At 33.9% G+C, this 21590-nt stretch overlaps 1 protein-coding gene across 1 annotated transcript in view; it reads left to right on the top strand.

Moving 5' to 3' along the window:
- LOC128991605 (toll-like receptor 6) overlaps positions 1-21374 on the top strand; it is a 70574-nt gene extending 49200 nt beyond the window's left edge. The window contains exon 2 of the mRNA XM_054414628.1: positions 19090-21374. The gene's annotated coding sequence lies outside the window, so the exon portion shown is untranslated. The remainder of the gene's footprint in view (positions 1-19089) is intronic.
- The last annotated feature ends 216 nt before the right edge of the window (positions 21375-21590 follow it).

The raw sequence follows: 21590 nt of genomic DNA, 5'->3' as shown, positions 1-21590 counted from the left end.
TACGTTAAATTAACGTGGACAAATGTTAGATGGATTTTTTCAAGCTAAGTCTTTGTCAACATGTTGAAGGTTTCGTATGAGAAAAAACACTTTGTAAACTATTTTTACTACGGTTGATATTTTTCTAGGTATAAAGTAATGCGTAAGCTTGCGGACATGTGATGTGTAAAAGCTCGGAATACATCTATAATCTAATACAGTGTCTTAGAAACATTTAAGTGTCTAACCTAATCAAAATTACTTTATTCTTGAGTGCTTCTCAGTAAAAACTCTTAAAAGAACTACTTAGGGCACAATCAATCAAACTATATTCATACAAGTGAACAATAAATTTAAATTAATTACATTAAAAAAATTAATTACTCTAATGTGGCCTTGGTATATTTAATAGTACTTACGGCTAACTAATGGTTATTGAGGCATAATAAATAAGCAAAATTCATATAGCTCGTGACATCTGGACATATATTTATACCCTCAAAATTATAACGCATAACATTAACACTCATTGTCCCAGATCTGTTAATTTCACAGTATTCTAGAAGCACTCAACTTAATGATGTTGTCCCTCATAGCAGCAAATGCTTCTCTTTTTATGTTGTAAATTTTTGGGGCCAACATTATATACATTAACAGGAAAAAAGAAAGTGTCCTATTATTTAAATTTTATGTTCCAACTGAAATTATAGTATTTTAAACCTTCGGAAAATGTCATAAGTCCCCAGGTGTTCATTTTAGGGCAACTCAGGGTTTTAACGCAAACGTCAAATGTGAATTTAAATGATCAATTATCTTTACCAAAGGACACCTAATACACATAACTAAAGATACAGATTCGTATTATTCCGCAAAAACTGGAAGCTTTTAAAGATTTTACACCGAAATAACTTCAATTAAAAACCTGTAAAGCCTGTAATTTTGATAGTGTGGGATTTTCTATTGCAGATTTCCTATTACGGTTCCTGGAATATCTAGTTTGTACTTTTATTTGTGAACAAATGTTTTCGCCAACAAAAATTTTAACAGAGCTAATTTACACAACAAATTGTGTAAATCAGCTCTGTTTGATTTTTTTTGCGAAAACATTTGTTCACAAATAAACGTACAAACTAGATATTCCAGGAACCGTATTAGGAAATCTGCAATAGAAAATCCCACACTATGAAAATTGTTTGTTTTAACAAAATAACGTTTCCCATTAGTATACATTGGGAAAAATAAGCCTTTGTTGACATACCAATCTATTCAATGTAATTAGCATTCTAACAAACTATATTACAGTATTGAAATAAATGTAATAGTAATACTAAAGTATTTCAAAGTAAATTTACGATGTGATTTTAAATAAACGTGACGACATTTGAAAGTTAACACAAATCACACGTCGTATTCTAAACCAGATTCAGATTCGAAAGCACATTCGCTGAACATTTCGTTATTACACATCAATGCCTGTGTTTGCGGCCACGTCACACGAAACTTTGCCATTAGGGAAGCGAGGAGTTACATTTCCTCTCAGATATATTTGTTTGGTTTTGATAATATTTAAATATTTGTATATATTTCCTATATTTGGTAACACGCATTAATTTGGTTTTACTTTTGCCGTTAATTTATTTCTATTCTATATTAAAATATAGAAAATATTATAGTTGAATTGCAAATAAGTAAAACAAATTTAAGAGTTAATATTTCAAATACTCCTTCATTTGAGCACTTCAGTTTCCTGTTTAACTACATGGCAGTTTTCGTAACTATCAATATTGAACGAGTAGGGTAAAACATGCACGCAGAAACTATATAAAAACTCTGTAACTGATCAAGAGTGTTGTAATGCGATTTGGAATTTTTTCTTATATTACAATGTATTTACTATTTAAGACAACACAGACTAGATGATTTAAGCCATAGTGCATTGATGACTAACTCTATCTTGTTAGTCTAGGTGAATTGTTTGGGTATCTTACCCCCAGATAACTCACCGGCTTGATGTATTGTGGGTCGTTATAGTGGGTTGGTGAGGGTACATTGTAGCGGTTAGGGCTTAAACTAGGTTAGGACAGCTACAGTGCACATGAACATAGTATAACATGTTGTGTTTGCGTTATATTTGTATCAATAAGTACAAGGTATCTTGGAGAATATTTAAGAACAAAGTAGTTGAAAATGTACCCAAAAACTATTACTTAATTTAGGAAAAAGGAGAATTTGAATGTTCATCAGTTGTACTACTATATCTATTGAGATATTGAAATTAAATTTCTTCATTCTTATTAAAAAATTTTTACGATATTGCTAGTCGCTTAGCAACTAAGTAAAGAAGGATGATGCAAAAATGAAAATTTGTCAAGCACTACAAGGAGAGTTCACTGCTTAAAGTGCACTAATGGACAAAATGCAATTTCTTTAAGTGCTGCTAAGCAGAAAACTTGCTGTTGATGTGATTTACTTGTGATATTGAATATATAAAAATATTTCAATTCTTGAAAGAGAACCAGCTTGTTTACTTATGTTTATATATTTTGTATAGTCTACAATTAATTAGTAATGTTTTAATTCACTAACCAACAAATATTTTAGAAATTTCTTTTTAAAATATAACTTTAAACTTATCATGATATGCCATTCTTACTATACTGTAATCGGAAAACTGATTCGATAATTAAACATAAAACGTCATGTTGGTTATATTCATAAAATTACTTAGTAACCGAATTTCATCTGGAAACATAATAACTATCCTCAAGAAAATTCAAAGAATACACTTACGTATAGACACAAGTTTGAACATTTTCTTTCATCATTTATAACGTTATGAGTAAAATATTCAGAGGGAAACACACCACACATGATAATGCATCCTTCTATTAATATCATATATATATATATGTATATATGATACTGTCATATAATATATATATATATATATATATATATATATGGTTTTTAAAAGATAAACTATATATCGGTGATAATATCTACTCGTAAGTAATACATTTTGCACGTGAAAAAGATTTTAATAAGAGAAGGTAAAAGAAAAAGAATATAAGAAAAGACAGAAGATAGTCCCATCCGCAAATTTTTAAAGCAAACACAATACAAAATTACGCACGAACTTTACCAATGTTGTATGTATAAGTGTAAAAAATCAATCACCACAAAAACAAATATTGCAAGTAGATTTCCACCACCTGTCCGCGTTCAAACAAACTCATATGCAGCGAGGTAAAGTTTGAAACATATGTTGTATTTCAATCAGATTGAAAAACCAACTCGCCGAACATGCAGTTATCACACATCAATGGTTGCTTTTGCTGCCACATCAAGCGACGCTTTTCCGTTACCAAAAAGATACTAAATATTTATTTTTCAGTATGTAAATTGTGCCATTTTATGGGTACACGTCACCTTTACATTTGATAGCTTTTGGTTTAATTTCGAGCGAGATTAATGTTTTGACTCCGAACCATTTTGTCATTAAACTATCAACTTATGGTATTATCTAACAAAAGCTTGACATTTGATGGTAGCAAAAGCAGAGCTTTTTATATTTCCTTATAATACAACTTAAAACGGAGTTGATGAAAAACGATAAAGTATCGACATAGTCAAATAAAAAATAGTTAAATAAAACCAAGCACCTCTTTGGTTTTTGTATTGGTATTAAACTTAAGAATGAAATAAAGTAATTAAACTTGTTAAAACAACAAACCCGGAGCTTAACGATGTAAAAAGTAGTAAACAGTTTACAGGACAACGATACCTATTTACCTCGGCCCAACGAGGCACAATCAGATTACCTGGGACAATTAGTGCAACGGCGACTAACTGTAAGTGATTTATCTGGTTACATACGAGATAATCCAAATTCGTACCGATGTCGTGCATAGCTTTTCCGTAGAGTGATTTTTGGGGAATCGCGAAAAAGGGTTGTGTTGTTATTTAGTTTTTTGTAACTTTCCGAATCAAGAGCGAGAGATAATAAACATAAGAAGACTAAAATTTAACATCGGGGTGTGCATATTTGATCAAGTTTGAGCACTTCATAATTTTTAGAGAAGAATTAAACTAGCCCATGATTCAATGAAAACAATTCACTTATGTCTGTCTATAAATCAGCACTGTCCTAAAGCATAACTCGTCTAGACTTGGGATAAAGATTCCCCTGCTAATAAAAGACACAATCATCATTGGATTTTATATTCAAAGGCTCACAATAGTCAAATCACTTTATATGGCCACGGACTTAACGCAAATGTCTGGTTCTACAATGTTCCATTTTGGGTTTTTACCTCTCCATTGTCTTCATCATCTTCGGTACCTCCCTCGTCTAAATTAAATAGCATTTGCTTGCCATGTATGTGGAATAGTTTTAGTTTACTAATAAAAAAAGAGTTTTCTTGTCCAGTCTATGCCAGACATCTTATTACCACAATTCTTTAAAACGGCACATACATGCCTTTTAACATGATTTGTTGCGATGACTTATAAATAAACAGTTTTGTAATAACCAGACCTTTGTAATATCACAGAATTGTAGTCCTTTACTTGCACATAGAACTTAAAAAAAAGTTTATAATATTTATTTATTTAAATTAAACGTGAATTATTTACGAAAAAGGTTTCAAACAATTTGAAGCATATAAATGGAGGCGGATGTTCGCATAAAAATATATCCAACATTTCCGGAATATTTTCTTCCAACACCTGACATGTTAAGAGCACGTCAGTCCTTATTTTCGGCTATCGTTTTTATCATCAACTGCTGCACCCCACCCTCACAGAATTGCCATTACCTAAGGCTCCCCTCTTTTATCACAGGAGGCTTTAAAATGTCTTCAAAATCCGGATTTGTACCAAAGCCAAAATCGTAAAGGGGTTCACTCACCTTAAATCAAAGCTTTGTGAACTATTTACCAACAATAATGCAGTTCCACATTGTTTAAGGTGCGATTTGCAAATATTGGTTGGCTTAGGTAAGTTAATGTAAGGCTTATTAGGTAAGTTAATGTTTTAACGTTTCTAATAAATTATAGATGTGTGTAGCCATCCAAAAGTTGGAAAACGAGGTTTTGGGATACAAATTCGAAAGAACTGGTAATATATTTACTTATTTGATTATTTTCATCATCATATTATTTAAAATCCAACTATCTACATTAGATTTCACATCAGATGACTGGACCACCACTGCACGAGCCTATTTGTCATCTCAGTCGAAGCCTCCAATAACGCTAGCGCAACGACTAATCAACTCAACTAATATCCTATCAACATATTTGTGTTGTGTTAAAGGTTTTGCAACTATATTATTGGTCGTCAATGAAATATGTTAAGAAATTAAAGTTTTTTCTAGATGGCAATAAAATTCCTGACGACATCAAGAACAATATACGTACATTCATAAGTCTTACATTTCCGACATATATTACTTCCTTTTCAAGGGTATTTAAAAAGATTTTGTAAAAAGGACAATTATTTATAAGTATTTTTAAATAAAGTAACACTTGTACCCACATAAGCTTAGGATTCTGAGAGTAGGTAGATGTAAGCTGCTTTCCAATTTCTCTCGTGGAGTTTCAGATCGAACGCCAGGGGTGACTGCTATGTTGTCTGCTGTCCCCCCCCCTCGGTGCCCCCTGTAGGGGGTCTCCCCCCCGGCACACGCCCCTGTCTGCCCCCGGTCATGTCAGGGCCAAAGTGTTTGACCAACGTACCAGAATAATCCTTTTACGAGCCGATTGTTCTGTGTAAACAGATTCACTCTGTCAACCGTACGCTGTTGAGAGGCCCACGTGATGGTAATTGCAAGCTTGAGATAGTTTCTACTATGAAATCATTGGCCGAAAGACTCATTAGATAATGTATTAAATAACTAAAATATAGACATTACCGGTTTTGATTTGCTAACCAAACACAACAGTTTTTATATTAATAATATATTTGTAACTACTTAATAATATAAATTGATACTTTAAACTATATTAGGCCTACTTAAAATTATAGTACCTAGAAACAACGAAAGGAAAAAATACTGTAAACTCTGCCATTTTATATCTATTCGTCCTCGTTGACAAGTTTATTAAACTTAGGCGAGATCTTTAATAAATAAGTTTGAATTTGAACTTTGACTTTCTCTAGTTTCGCATTTGGCCATACTTAATACCACGTGACAGCGAAAACCTTCTATTAGTAAGCATGAATGAAGACTACCAAATACACTGTCTGAGCTAATTAATGTCCCTAAAATGATTTCCCTTAAAAACTCATTTTACATTAAGGAGGTTCATTTTGGAGCTACGTTGAACGCAGAACCTGATGTGAAACGTCTATGTACGTAACTCTCCTGTGGTTAGGTTGGTTGGAAATCTCGGTTGTGAGGGGGGTCTACAGTAAATAGGTAAAAACTGTGAGGTTGGCTGAATTATTAAATACAATTTGTCTAGAATTAAGTGAAAGTTACTAATTCCAAGGATTATAATACAAAAAAATTTACAATTGTTCAGTTTGTTGAACGTTTGAAAAAAAAAACACTTATTTTACTGAGAAAAGCTCTTTTTGCAAATATACACTTCAACATGCATCATACGAAGATCTTAATCCGCTTAACGAATAAACACATGTGGCGTAATATAAATATTATATTTTCCGCGAAATGAATACTACCTGATATTCATTAATCAGAATAATTCGCGTCGCATGGAAACGATAAACAAACAGAGGAGAATTTTAATTAAAACTGCTGACGACAAGCGATAGGTTGAAAAGTTTTGTCAGCTTAATCCAATTACACTTCAGATTGATTTGGATCGTTTTATATCCTGTTATGAGGAATTAATTGTGTTATTACATAATCTAGTTTTTGCATTTTATATTTTCAGGTAAATCTCATAACGTTTATTATTAAAATAAAACATGCTTAACCGAAAAGGTCGCAACGAAATTTGCTTTCTTAGTCAACTTTAATCTTAGTAAAACTACAGTCCAAAGATTAAGTTTGAATAATAATTACTCACACACACTAGTTTAAATAAACGACCAAAAACAAATAGTTTCATCATACTGTACATCCAGAATTTTGGAACTTCTTAAAATAGACTATTTATTTGGTGTCTTAACAATTATGAGACTCTTTACATGTTCTTCTATACTATTGAATAAAAATCTAATGTTGTCTGTCGGTATGTGTATTTCTAATAGGCGCAAAAACTACTGAACCGACTGGGCTTGAATTTCACAAAAATATTGCTACCATACGAAGAATGGTAATATGACTATTCACACTTCGATACTGACCGTAGGCTTTGTCCCTTTGGCTTTAGAAGTTCTTAGGTGAAGATTTTAAAAGTAACTATTGATTGGTCTCCATGGCTGCGATGAGAATACTCACAATGTTTCACATTTGCTTTGACATTTCAATGTAAAAAAGAAGAACTGCCAAATTGCATATTTCACAATTACAGACAGCTGATCCAAAGAAATAAAATATAATATTTTACACAACTATGTGATGGGTCTATTCATTATAAAACTTTGTCATAGATTATTTTTAATCTAAAACTGCGTCATTGATTATAAGCAAAGAAAGATTCTTTAACCGTTGCTGTATCAACCCAGTCTCTGCTTTCAATTTATTGAAGTTATGAAAATAACGTTATTTTTTTGTATAAATTTTATAGCTTTTTGTTTATAAATTCAATCTACTTAACACGTGTTTAGACTAGGTGGTATATAGTACATCTTTACGTTGCGAAGCACGGCTACAGTAGTTAGTTTACTATAATCAACTGCCAAATGTCTACCTCGAACCTAAATTCTATTTTGTTACATCTACTTATTTCTTGTTCCAAGTAAAATTAAAAATAGAGTTTAAGTTACATCAAACCGACTCAAGGTAACCTTGATTAGCCTATGGTCCAGATGTTTTTAGCCTAGACTCTTGGTAAAACGTTGTGGCCACCTGTCATGCCAATTTTATTATAGAACCACAATTGACCTACAAACAAGTTTGCGAAACCACATGCAAACCAAACCAAACAACATGCAAGTATTCATGTGTAGCTCAAGGCGTGTGTCAAAGACGTGAGAGATTATGCAAATATTAGGATCATTAGTGTAGGAAGATAACACATGTCTCTGGTCGGGGTGGGGGAAGATAACAACCCTTGGGCGTCGCTTAGGGCAACATTGTTGCTTAACAAGTATAACACATATGCACTTCATAATATTTTATTGTGGCCACTAATCATCCAACCATTTTAAAACATTGCTGTGTTCTCTTTTTGTAAGATAAGGTTATATTTCTCCTTACCGTTCTTTAAAAATATTATTAAACAAATTATAATTTTGAAAATATACACGTTACTAGCAGTTAGCGTAATATATTTATATTACAATATTGATATTGCACATTTAACTAACGTTATAAATGGTTGGAATTTACTATATAATTTTAGTGGAAATTATTATCGAGCTTTAAAATAAAATGTTATAGTTAGTGTTTTAATTACTGTCAATATTTGAACAAAAAAATATTTAATGAATTAACTTATGACGGGTTAAAATTTAAATAAATTGTTGCCATAATTTTACATTAAAACCTAAATATCAACACTTAACTATTTACAAGCATATTTTAAGGATATACAGGGCGGAACAAAGTTAGTGTTAAATTCTTTATGTGTTAAACTACTTAGTATTGTAGACGAAATGGCACTAATTTAGATATTCATACCCTCACAGGTAGGGAATAAAATACAAATTATAATTTTTTTCAATATAATTGTATTTTCTTACATTAATTGGCCTTAAGTGCACTAAGAAATGTTTTTATTTAGAATGTAATGTCGTTTTCAGAATCCTCATTAAATTTCCAATAGTAATAAAACTATATGTCACTGAGATGAAACATCTGCATAAACATTTATTCTGCAATGGAAGTTTAAGTTCGTGATTTTTCTAATATGAGTATGAATAAATTGTCATACAGATGAAATTGTAAATTGTTTCATCCCAGTGACGTAGTTTTATTACTATTGGAAATTTTATGAGGATTCTGAAAACGATATTACATTCAAAATGAAAAAACATTTTTAGTGCACTTAAGACCATTTTATGTAAGAAAATACAAATATTTCCAAAACAATCTTAATTTGTCTGTTATTCTCTACCTATGAGGGTATGAATATTTGAATTAGTGCCTATTCGTCACCATTACTAAGTAGTTTAACGCATACAACTTTTTAACACTAATTTCGTTCCAGCCATTTTGTACATATCCAATGAATTTATTAAAACGTTAAAACCTAAATTATAATCCCCAAAATGTATTGCATAGTTAATTTGAAAATACTAATGTGTTTAAACCTGGTTTAAACTTCAATACAGCGATATTGTTCTAACACGTTTCTGCCACCAAATAAAGTATGTAGCATCCAATTTACACTTCCATTTCCAAATGACACGACTGTCATGTATGTTTTAATCCATGAAGTTGTCAGGCTTCGACAAATATCAGGTGATAGTTGGCAAGTCATATATATTATTGACAATCCGTCAATCCACAATGACTATATGCTATAGATTAAAGCCAGGTCCATCGGTATAATGAAATACCCGTATTTATTGCTGGCAATCGATTCATCACCCCCACCCTCCCTTCAGGAATTTATTGGATTTGCTCATTGTCGATATAATTTATTTAATACAAGAACGCGCTCTGACAATTTATTGAAGAGGGGTCAAATGGTAGTGTATTTATTAGGTTTCCTCATCCGTTGGATTACTGTTAAAGGATTTAATTACATATCCGATTATTGTAATTAGTTATTAAACATTGTGATTATTTTATTTATATTATAAACTGAGTGGTTAACGTGATTTTTTACAGAAATATCACCTTTAACTACTTATTAACTATATTAATTAGAGTAGAATTGTTTTATGTTCAAAAGTATACTTAAATACACATTGTTGTGCATTGTTTAAATATATTTAATGTGCGTTCATAGAACACACGATGAACGATGAACGATGAACACGATGAAATATTAAACTTTCCTCTTATTCTTTATTATAGTTTGTAAAAGTAAGGTAATTTCAAATTATTCTAAACAGGAATAGTTAGGTTATTAAATGGATATAATATTTATGTATTATTAAAGTTATACTTGTGAATAATAACTCTAAGTTATTATTATTGCTATGGGCTATTAATTAACAGCTGTGTCTGAAGAATGTCGGCTTTAGTCACTAACAGGACTACAAGATCGCGCCACTCATCCTACACTCATCTCCATTCATACTTTTGGCTTAAAATACCTACTATGTATGGTCGCCATTTCATTGAACAGTATTAACAGTATTAAGAAGTCTATTATATCCAGAAGCTGTTCTGGTGTCAGAAAAATGGCTTGTATACACACAAACTTGATTTTCTCAATCTTAAATGTACATGGACGTTTTTACAATCTAGGAAATCTATTTTAAAACAATTTGTAAACAATTGTAAAACCAAATGTAACCGATCTCTATAATGAATATCAAAACACAATCTGAGTCAATGTATTCTTTTATTTAACCAAGATTCGTAATGCTATACTATTAAAATAATGTAGGCTTCAAGAATGAAAATATTTATCAAACTAACTTACCTACAAAATATAAACTGCAATTTTAACATTGATTGTTACTCATTGACAAGCATGTTCCAATAGTCAGGCTCATATTAGCTTTGCAATATTAATCATACCATTTACCTAATATTACAAATTTAATAACCGAATTTATTTTCGTTCTTACACTCCGAAGGTTTATGTATTCTCAGAAAATTTTATTGATATCAAAATAAAACTTCATTGAGCGGAGCGAGCGAAGCGAGCGAAGCTCTTATACGTCGACTCTTATGCATTTCGTAATACGCAAACTCCTCCTAGACGGCTGAATCGATCGTTTTCAAATTTTGCATGGTGATAAAGACCATATCGGTGAGTGCCAACATCTATATGGCATTAAAAAAGTCTCTCAGGAATCCGCCCCACTGGGTCTCAAAGTTTCAATATAATCCTTATGGAAGCAGTATTTTACACATAAACAAAGACAAATGATCAGCTGTTGACTTTTGAATGCAGAACAGAAACGGTATAGATCATAAATATAATCAAATGACGACACTAGCTTGAGGTCCGTGACGTAGGAAGTGGTGAAGGAAGTAGTCAAGGCGAATTGTCCGGAGTGTGGGAACCGTTTATGACGATTAGATTTAGGTATCTGCATTCCTAAAATTCTATGGGAAGGGAGGAAAACGGGTCTGCGACGTAGGAAGTGGTAAAGGAAGTAGTCAAGGCTAATTGTCCGGAGTGTGTGAACCGTTTATGACGATTAGATTTAGGTACCTGCATTCCTAAAATTCTATGGGAAGGGAGGAAAACGGGTCCGCGACGTAGGAAGTGGTAAAGGAAGTAGTCAAGGCTAATTGTCCGGAGTGTGGAAACTGTTTATGACGATTAGATTTAGGTATCTGTATTCCTAAAATTCTATGGGAAGGGAGGAAAACGGGTCCGCGACGTAGGAAGTGGTAAAGGAAGTAGTCAAGGCGAATTGTCCGGAGTGTGTGAACCGTTTATGACGATTAGATTTAGGTATCTGCATTCCTAAAATTCTATGGGAAGGGGGGAAAACGGGTCCGCGACGTAGGAAGTGGTGAAGGAAGTAGTCAAGACGAATTGTCCGGAGTGTGGGAACCGTTTATGACGATTAGATTTAGGTATCTGGATTCCTACATTTCTATGGGAAGGGAGGAAAACGGGTCCGTGATGTAGGAAGTGGTGAAGGAAGTAGTGAAGTCGAGCTGTCCGGAGTGTGGGAACTGTTTATGACGATTAGATTAAGGTATCTACAATCTTAAAATTCTATGGGAAGAGAGGGAAACAGGTCCGTGACGTAAGAAGAGGTGAAGGAAGTAGTAAGGTGAGCAGTGTGGAGTGTGGGAACTGGAAACCATTTTGTAGCAGTTAGATTAATGTATCTGCAATGCTGAAACGCTATGATAAGGGTTGTAAGCATGCCCACGACATAGAAAATAGCGAAAGAAGTAGTAAAGGCTACCAGTGCGGAGTGTGGGCAATGTTTGTAGCAATTAGATTAACGTATCTAAAATACTAAAATGCTATGGAAATTATGAAAGCAGTTCCACGATGTAGGAAGTGGCTTAGGAAGTAGTAAAGTATGAGCATAGTGTGAGAACCATCTGTGACAGTTAGATTAATGTATCTTCAATCCTAAAATGCTATGAGAAGGGAAGGAAACAGGCCCCACGACGTAGGAAGTGGTGAAGGAAGTACTAAAGGCTGGCAGTGCAGAGTGGGGGAACCGTTTGGGCAGTTAGATAAATGTATCTAATACTTAAATGCTAAGAGAAGGGAAGGAAACAGGTCTATGACGTAGGAAATGGTGAAGGAAGTAGTAAGGCTTGCAGTGTAGAGTGTGGGAACTGTCTTTGGCAATACATTAATGTATCTGCAATCCTAAAATGCTAAGGAAACAGGTCCACGACGTAGGGGGTGGTGAAGGAAGTAGTAAAGGTGAGCAGTGTTGAGTGTGGGAATGGATTAATGTTTCTGCAATGCTAAAATGCTATGTGAAGGCACTGTAGACTGTAGGTTAAAATTATTACGAAGCACGAATCGATACATATTTTGGTACATGCAATAGATACGTTTAGATACGTTCGATACGTTTACAAAAAACAATTTACAACTGAGTTGACAACAGCTGATTTTACTCCTTAGAGGCTAAACATCTTAAGAGTAAAAATGCCACTTTAGACCCGCAACGAATGCATTAAAACGACTGTTTTTACTGCAGTATGACAAAAACAATATAATATGAACCCTTGATGACTCCGCTCAATTTTGCGGATGCCTGTGCGAACGCCACCTAGTTAACGTAGTGGCCACCAAACCCATACGAATGTGTTGTAATTAGTGACAACTGACGCAGCGTCTGATGGCAGGATATTATCCCAAGATAACCCTGCAGTCTACCATGTCGGTCTGTTTGTCAGCTGATCGGACTATCCGATATCCTACACTTCGCTTTGCTGTCGGCTTAGCTTCTTTTCCATCCGACCCTCCCTTCTCTTCTCTGTCATTACCTTCCCGATCCCGTCCTAATCCCTACATCTTTTAGGGAGAGTTGTTTCCCGTCCTCACGTGGGTCTTGTGTTAAATACATTTCGGTAGATATTTTTCATCTAAAAAGACCTGTTTTGCAAATATAATTTATAATTTTGTTCATGATTAATATTTTATTCCTCCATATAGTCGCTGTGTCAGTTTAAACCATTGTTTTTCGAGCACGTTCCTTTGTATCCTTTATTTACTTGTATCAAAACTTTTTATGTAAATTTTCGAGTGAACAATCAAATTTTAATTAAAATCTAATTTCTTTGAGACATATTTTTTGATTATTCAAAATAATATCATTGTTGATACTATACAGATCACTAATAAGCTAAGTGTAAACTGTGTGAACTGCTTGCTAGATCAAATCATGCACTATTAAATGCAAATGTGCTACATAAACCAATTTTACAATTTTTTAAGTTTTTTGAAAACATTCTAACTCCATCCATTATTTTAACTGCTTATATCCGTGTAATGCAATAGTAAAATACATCCAAACCCCGTACCAAACTCGAGCTCAATGTACCACCCTATATAACCAACACCCCTGGACTCTCAGTTTGAGTTTAAACGGCACTTTACACTGGGAGACAATCAATTTAGACGATGCTAATCCTTCCAATGAATAATCAACGACAACCACTTTAGAGGGTAGACAGGAGTTGTACGCAGTTGAGGCTATGTCTACAAGACTATTTGGCCCCGTGTGTCAGCGATCCCCTACATAGCTCTCTAGTGCGGTCGAAGGGAGTCACAGCTGTTCTGCCTTATTGTTTCACCGGCACGCCCCAAACTGTTGGCGCCCTTATTGTGCCCGACCAGCTGATAGAATAGTTCCCGGAAACGGGAATATCCAGGAAACGCTAGTGAATACGAAAACAGCCATTTAAGTGCAGATTGCTCGGTATGGTTTCGTTGTGCTGTTTTGATTGTTATGGGAATGTATTATGAAAATGGTTGTGTATTATAATGGCTTTTCAGTTGATTTCTGTTTTTTGCACTAAATGTAGCAAGTAATGCATTTATCTGCACTTCATGTTCATACCATTGTGTTTTTATGATTCAAATAGAAGCTGGGTTAAAAATGCTTAAAATATCTTTGTTATGTCTTGAATAGCAGTTTTGTTTACATGTTTTTTGGTCGATTTACTTTTAAAAGTATACTTGATAAGAGCATATCATGTATTAAACAGCCAAAATACATTCATTCAAAATTTTAATTTTCGAATTAATTTTCTAACGTGTTTAAAGGAAAGTGACTCAATCCCCTTGAATCGTGTTGTAGCCCATAAACTTGTAGTCTGCGCCCTAAAATTAATTCATACGAAATATGTATATCCAAAAGACGGCTCTAAAACACAGAACCCAAGACAATCTAAACATAGGTCTTAATATGTGTGATTGCCAATTAAAAAGAACAGCAAGTTTAATTGATCTAACAAGTCACGCTGTATACACTACAATATCTCAGCCAAAGAAAAACAACACCATGACACATAAAACTGTCCCTAAGCGACTGCATACACAACACCGTGTTCATTATTGTTAATAATCCCATATTTCTTTCACACAAGAGTGACCAAATACCAGGCCCATTGTAATAGCTGCATCTGGCCACCCTGTGTAACACCCTGTAGTGTAATGGCTATATGACTGTGGCCAGGCCAATGGCTTGTATGATGGATCGTCGTGCGGGTAACACCAACATTTATTGAATGTGGGGCACCCCCTCTCAGGGGGGCCTCCATCAGTTGCTACCCTCTAGTTAGCCAGCTGTCCCCCACAAGCTGTGCGTGTGTCCAATGTATACGGAATAATTAATAGTCTCATTACGTATAGCTGTAGCTTGTATCTACGGTATAAGCCACTATGCAAGATTCAACGATACCGGGTAATTGGGGTCTTACGTAGGTGAGGAGTTTTCATGAATGTAAATTTTCCGTGTGGAAAGGTGATTTCAGTTAGGGAAAGTTATCCGAGATTGTTGTGGTGTAGCGGGAATTTCTTTTGCTTTATTAGCCGTTCACGGTTTATGTTGGCTATAAAAGTCAGGAAATTGATCTTTATAACATTACAATATAATATATTTTTTGTAATTAAAAAAGAATTATATGTTACCAATCAGAATGATTTTATTACCAAATAAAACGCCACGTTAAAATTAATTACGCAATAAATAATGTTATTTAACACTCTATAATGAATATAATTCCACTTTATAAAATTTCCTGAAATCATGGTTTACCTTTGCATAGAATGTTAACAGTACATAGCAAAAGTAATGCAAAAGTGTGAAATTTCAAGCTGTTAAGAAGAAAACAGGAAAAGGAAGTTGTTTAAGATACCTGGGAAGGACCAGAAAGCGAGTGCATAATTTATATTGCATCCAGAAATTCCGTTGTCATGTAAATTGCAGTTTTCAATTTCCGCTTGCAAATATTCTCCTGGCTCAAGCTACTCCCGTCTTCTAGGAGACTGTCCTTGCTTTGAATGTTAATACAGTTCCGATACCCAGGACATTTACATACCTTGTAGTTCACTCTATAAAATTATCGATATACTCTGTGTGTACTTATATCTATAATAAATACATTGGCCACACAAAACAGAGGGTCTAATAAAATTCTTGATTCGTAAATCACATACAAACTCCATTCGTAGATCCTTGATTTTAATATTTCAACATCTACTAATCTAGAAATACAGTAGTATTTGGGTACACTCTCTTTCGGGTAAGGAAACTTCTCCCGTTTTCAAGTGGCCTAAATCTACACCTACCTAATCATCCTATCTAAACTAACCTACCTTATTATTTTTCCACACATGTCATACTAGTCCGGAGTCTTCAAACCGATAAGTGTAAATGAATTTGGAGAGACCACTGTCAGGTGTCTAAAGTTAGTGTCGTAATCTCGCGGAACTAACGGAGGACTGTAGTTTTATAGTTTTTGGCTTATCTATGTATAATGTTTTGGCTAGGTAAATGTAGATTTAGGCCACTTTAAAATGGGTGGAGTTACCTTACCTCCCGAGAAAAAGTGTAGACAAAAGTCTTGAAGTAGCAAAAGTCAATTCGATCTTAAGTTCAATTACGTAGATTTTTTTCGTAAAACAGCTTAAAATTTTACAAGGGAATGAATGAGGTGTCACCTTTCATCCATTCACAGACTTAAAATGTATGATTATCCATTCGAATTTGTTTCATCCGGGAAACCAATTTGCGTTAGTCAAAACCAGATTATTTTTGGCCGAGTCATAGATGTGCATCTTTTGCGTCATTGTACAAAATCGTATCAGTAGTACAGTCACAAACATTTTATTAAGCTTGAAATGTTCAGATTATAAACTATAACACCGCAGCTAAATCGGTCCAAACACGAATCGAAATCCAATCTCTGAGGACCACGAAAGACATTTCTTCGTGTCCCAAATCGATTTCGGAGCGGCAATAAGAGCGCAAGCCTTATAATAACAGATGGGGCTGCGAGATGGCGGTGTGGTGGTTGGCGGGTTGGCGGGAGGCGTGATGTGGAGACCGGTTATCACGGAGCCATCAGCTGACAAACAAGCCGCCGAACTGGTTGTGTTATCAGACTGACGCTGATAATGTCCGCCCTCCTCGACCTCAATTGACACCAATTACCTTACGTCCGGCTCGGCGGCCAGACGGTGTTACCCCCTCTGAGCGCTATTTTACACTTCGACATACATTGTCACCTCTATATAGTAAAACGCAACTTTAAACTGCGTATTTTCGAATGATTAGTTTTTAGCTAGTCTCACATTGATACATCTAACTTGATAAATAGCTAAAACGGCAACTTATGTCAAAATGTTTGATTCTATTGTGTAAGCACATAACATATAGGATAACAAAAGCTACAAAGCTATAACACAATGAATGAGACGAAATAAACCAAATACAACAGTATGACCTACATTCTTTGCGAATCATGCAGCGTATTCAAAATGTTGTAAACGTTTGCAAATTGCATGGTTCAAAATAAACTAAGATATTTCTAACTTTATGATGTTATGTGTTTATATGGAAGGAGCATTTCACCATCTAAAGACCATGTTAAATTTAATCTGTCATAGTCAAGAAGCATAGAAAACCAGAGCCCGAATCATCTTAACGCTGTGTAAGTCTCCATAGTCAACATAACAAAAGACTAACAGTAGTGCCGTGGTGTGGTAGTAAACTATTCTGAACCTATTAAATTATGTTATAAGAAACATAACTTGGTATCAACAGTAGATCGTTTGTGTACTGATGAATTAATCTTATGTTACATAATTTCCACTTAGCCAATATAACAGATTATCAATAGGGTATCAATGGTTTGGTGGGTAAGTATTAAGAAGGCTACGTAATTTGTCAATAGGCAACATGACAGGGAATGAGTAGAACAGCGAATGTGTTGTTTTTAACAAAGCAGAAGCAATATTTTTTTCACAAAGCCAAAATAACCTAGATAATTACTAGAAGAGCTGTGTCGTGGAGGTTAAGTTTTCATAAGTTACCTACTTGGTTTTCATTAGCCAACATAACAGAGAATCAGCAGTAGGGTGGTTGTGATGTTAATTATTCACAAGCATCCAGTTTTTTTCTAAAGCCAAAGTAACCTAGAGATAACGAGTGGTGCGTTACGTAATTTTTCAATAGCCATCACAACACAGAATGAGCAGTAGAGTGGCAGTGTGGTCAGAGATTGATTATTCAGAAGCTCGGTTATTTTTCAATAGCCAACACAACACAGAATGAGCAGTAGAGAGGTAGTGTGGTCAGAGATTAAATATTCTGAAGCTACGTTATTTTTCAAAAGCCAACACAGCACAGAATGAACAGTAGAGTGGTAGTGTGGTCAGAGATTGACTATTCAGAAGCTAGGTTATTTTTTATAGCCAGCACAACACAGAATTAACAGTAGAGCGGTAGTATGGTCAGAGATTAAATATTCTGAAGCTACGTTATTTTTCAATAGCCAACACAACACAGAATGAGCAGTAGAGTGGTAGTGCGGTCAGAGATTGAGTATTCAGAAGCTAGGTTATTTTTCAATAGCCAACACAACACAGAATGAGCAGTAGAGTGGTAGTGTGGCCAGAGATGAAATATTCTGAAGCTACGTTATTTTTCAATAGCCAGCATAATACAGAATGAGCAGTAGAGTGGTAGTGTGGTCAGAGATTGACTATTCAGAAGCTAGGTTATTTTTCAATAGCCATCACAACACAGAACGAGCAGTAGAGCGGTAGTGTGGTCAGCGTAGTGTGGCGCTGCGAGCTCCGAGGCCGAACTCATTGTGATATGTAAATTATAGCTTTGAATTACCGCCGCCGCCTCATCACCTCCGAGCCGTTTTCTGTTTTCATCTCCCGGTTCTCGTCTCTTTAACCCATCTGATCTCGCCCCCGGGCGTCCGCTGGTTCTCTCGTCAACTCTCAAAACACCAAGGTTGAGAACCTCCGCGGTCTGTCCGGAAATTAACAATTTCGAAAGTGTTACCTGGTAAATCTACGTCTTTTGAAACTAAGTGGTTTCGGTGGCTTGCTAACATACTTAAAAAAATATTCCTTGCTTCTTCTGTTAGTTGTAAGATTTGATTAAATGTAAAAACCATGTACTCCAAAATGGAAAGTAATGTGGTCCTGGTGTATTTTAATTGTAACTAATGGTTATTTGCCTTAAAATAAAGGTTACATGTACTAAATTTGCTCGAAAATCATAATCTCTCGTATACCGTATACTTAATTATGAAATAGCGACTGTAAAAAAATACGTATTTCAACTAAAGTTTACAACCACTTCATTTTACAAATCAGAAAGGCATTTTACAGTTTAAGGTTGGTTTTATGGGTATTTAACTGATAACTGATCGTAGGCCTATGTGTATTGTTGCAGGGGCTGGATCGAAGGTCCTGTCTTCCTAGAAGGGGTTCCTAGCTACGACTACGTGATGCCAGCAGCGCCCAGCACGTTCCACTACTGAAGCTTCTCAACTACAGGACACCGTGCACCAGCTGACCAGAGGAGCATAACTAGACATTCGTAATTCCAAAAAGAAACATACAAAATCAACGCTTAAATCGTATTTAAATTCAAAATCAACAAAAAATTTAGTTAAATATCGTAAAAAAAAACAATAATTTAAAATACTTTCATGTGAAATTAAAAACTATACGGTAGGAAAACGTGTAACGAATTCATGTTTCATGTTGCGTATTTAAACTCGGCTGAAGTCATTAGGTTGGTAACCATAAATTACCTTATACCTTTGCGGTGGTGTAGAGTCTTCGCATGAGAGTTTCAGTGTAAATGCAACTACAGCCCAGTGATGCGATGATTGGCGATTAAATTACAAATTCTACTCATAAGCCCACTTTTTTGTATCAAATTCATTACTATTTTAACCCTACGGTCTTTTACGGTGTTTTCTTTTCTTGAAATTCTACGCATCATGCCCTATAGTCGAACTATTTTGAAGCTAAAAGAGCTAAAATAGGTAACATTATGTCTAACATATTGCCTGAAACATTTGGATTACAAACTTTGTAGTTACGAAAAGTCGGAGATGTGCCATGCCAGCAGTAGCCTACATCGTCAGGCCATGGTGTGGGATATGGTGTTCCTAAGTGAGAAAGACTTATTGAATTATTTATTGCACTTTCAACTATACTTGGAGGATTTAAGGCCAACGTTATGCCAAAGAATTATGATCGTCGCTTGTGATCAATTGTTATGTTCCTCATACAATTTTCGTGTTTTACAACTATGTATTACAATATATGCAATAATTTACATTCTTGAATGTGACATGTTGACATGTTAATATAAATACAGCATATGTTAAATGTAATTTTTTAAGTTTTACACTCCGATAAAGGTAACATACTTTTTCATTTTATTTTTAATTTTGCTCGTCATCAACTGTAAACTTATTGATCAAATTTAAGACTTAATAATTGAAATAGATAAAAATTCAAATGGAACAATTCATTTTCTTACATCTATTGTGACTGTTATACAAACTTTTATATGCTTGGATTAATTTATTGGACTTTAAAATAGTATAATCATATCTTTTTAAGGGGTAAAATATCTAATAAAAACATTTGGTGTTTAATTATAAATTGCACTTTTTCTTGTGTTTCCCATGTTTAATTTTGCTGATTTATCTAGTCATTAATCATTATTTATTTGTAAAAAACACTGTGTAGATAAAGTGGTTATTATGGAAAAAAGTCTAAGAGTATTTGGACGATTATATATTTCGAGCATAAATTTATGGCTTAGTGATTTAAATACTATTTTACACAATGCTATTTGTTTATTTAAGTAATACTATTACTGTAAGGAATTGTTTTATACCTTCTAAATGGTGCTACGAAATAAAATTGTATAAGTTATTGAAGGTTTTTCGTGTTCCTTAATAATATTTGAATTATTGTTAATGCTTGAAACATTCCAGCTGGTGTTATAAGTAACGAACGTAATTAGAAAATTAATAGTTACGCTAATTCCAATATTGGAGTTCTGTCCAAATGAAAACAGTTTACGAAAGACGTTGAGTTTGTATTGAATTACATTTAGAACAACATTTGTCAGATTAAATTATACCATCCTACTTTTCGTCCGATTTTACACATTTATAAACCATTATTACATTAATAGTACAATATATGTGCTTGTTGTCATCTCAGTAACGCATTTTATTTAGCTGCTAGATGCTATTTAATTTCATTGTATGCGCATTGCAAAGCTCAAAATTACATTTCGGAATAAAATATATTTTTGTTTGCTCATTCCATTTTGTTCAAAGCTAAAATCTGTACTTACGATATAATAATAGATACAATAGGTGTTTCAATATTTCGTTTCAAGCATTTAATTTATCAACATAAACTACTCGCGTAGATAACGTAGAAATAATTCGTTACTGGAGTACAAACCCATAAGTTCCTCATAGAATCGCTGAACTCATAGCTTAATATAAATGTTTTATCCAAGCTAGTTTGTTAGATAACTTCAAGTTATATTTTCCTTGTTCTCATTTCATTGCAAAGGTATAAAATTGTAAATGTACATTTTTGTAAATATTCGTATAATATATTTTCATAGTATTCATTCGACTTATGGTGTAAATAGTAGTGTAAGGTTATTTATGTAAATATTATATATTATATGACGATAATTCCTAAAAATAAATACATTGGTTTTTGCCTTGGTATATGGCTGTGTTATATGTTTTACCCTCAAACCCCAACATGCAATATAATTCTCAATCTTTTACTGATAGCTACACAATAACCTTAGGTTAGTTTATGTACGAATTGTATTTCATTCGTCCGTGTAATAAAATAAAGTATGTAATTTTTAAATGCATGTCATCATTTTTAATATAT

This window comes from Macrosteles quadrilineatus, unplaced genomic scaffold (genome assembly GCF_028750875.1).
Source record: "Macrosteles quadrilineatus isolate MER2022 unplaced genomic scaffold, UCM_ALF_1.0 Scaffold_4__1_contigs__length_99947679, whole genome shotgun sequence".
NCBI lineage: Eukaryota > Metazoa > Arthropoda > Insecta > Hemiptera > Cicadellidae > Macrosteles > Macrosteles quadrilineatus.
This window is presented reverse-complemented; position numbering and strand designations above follow the sequence as displayed.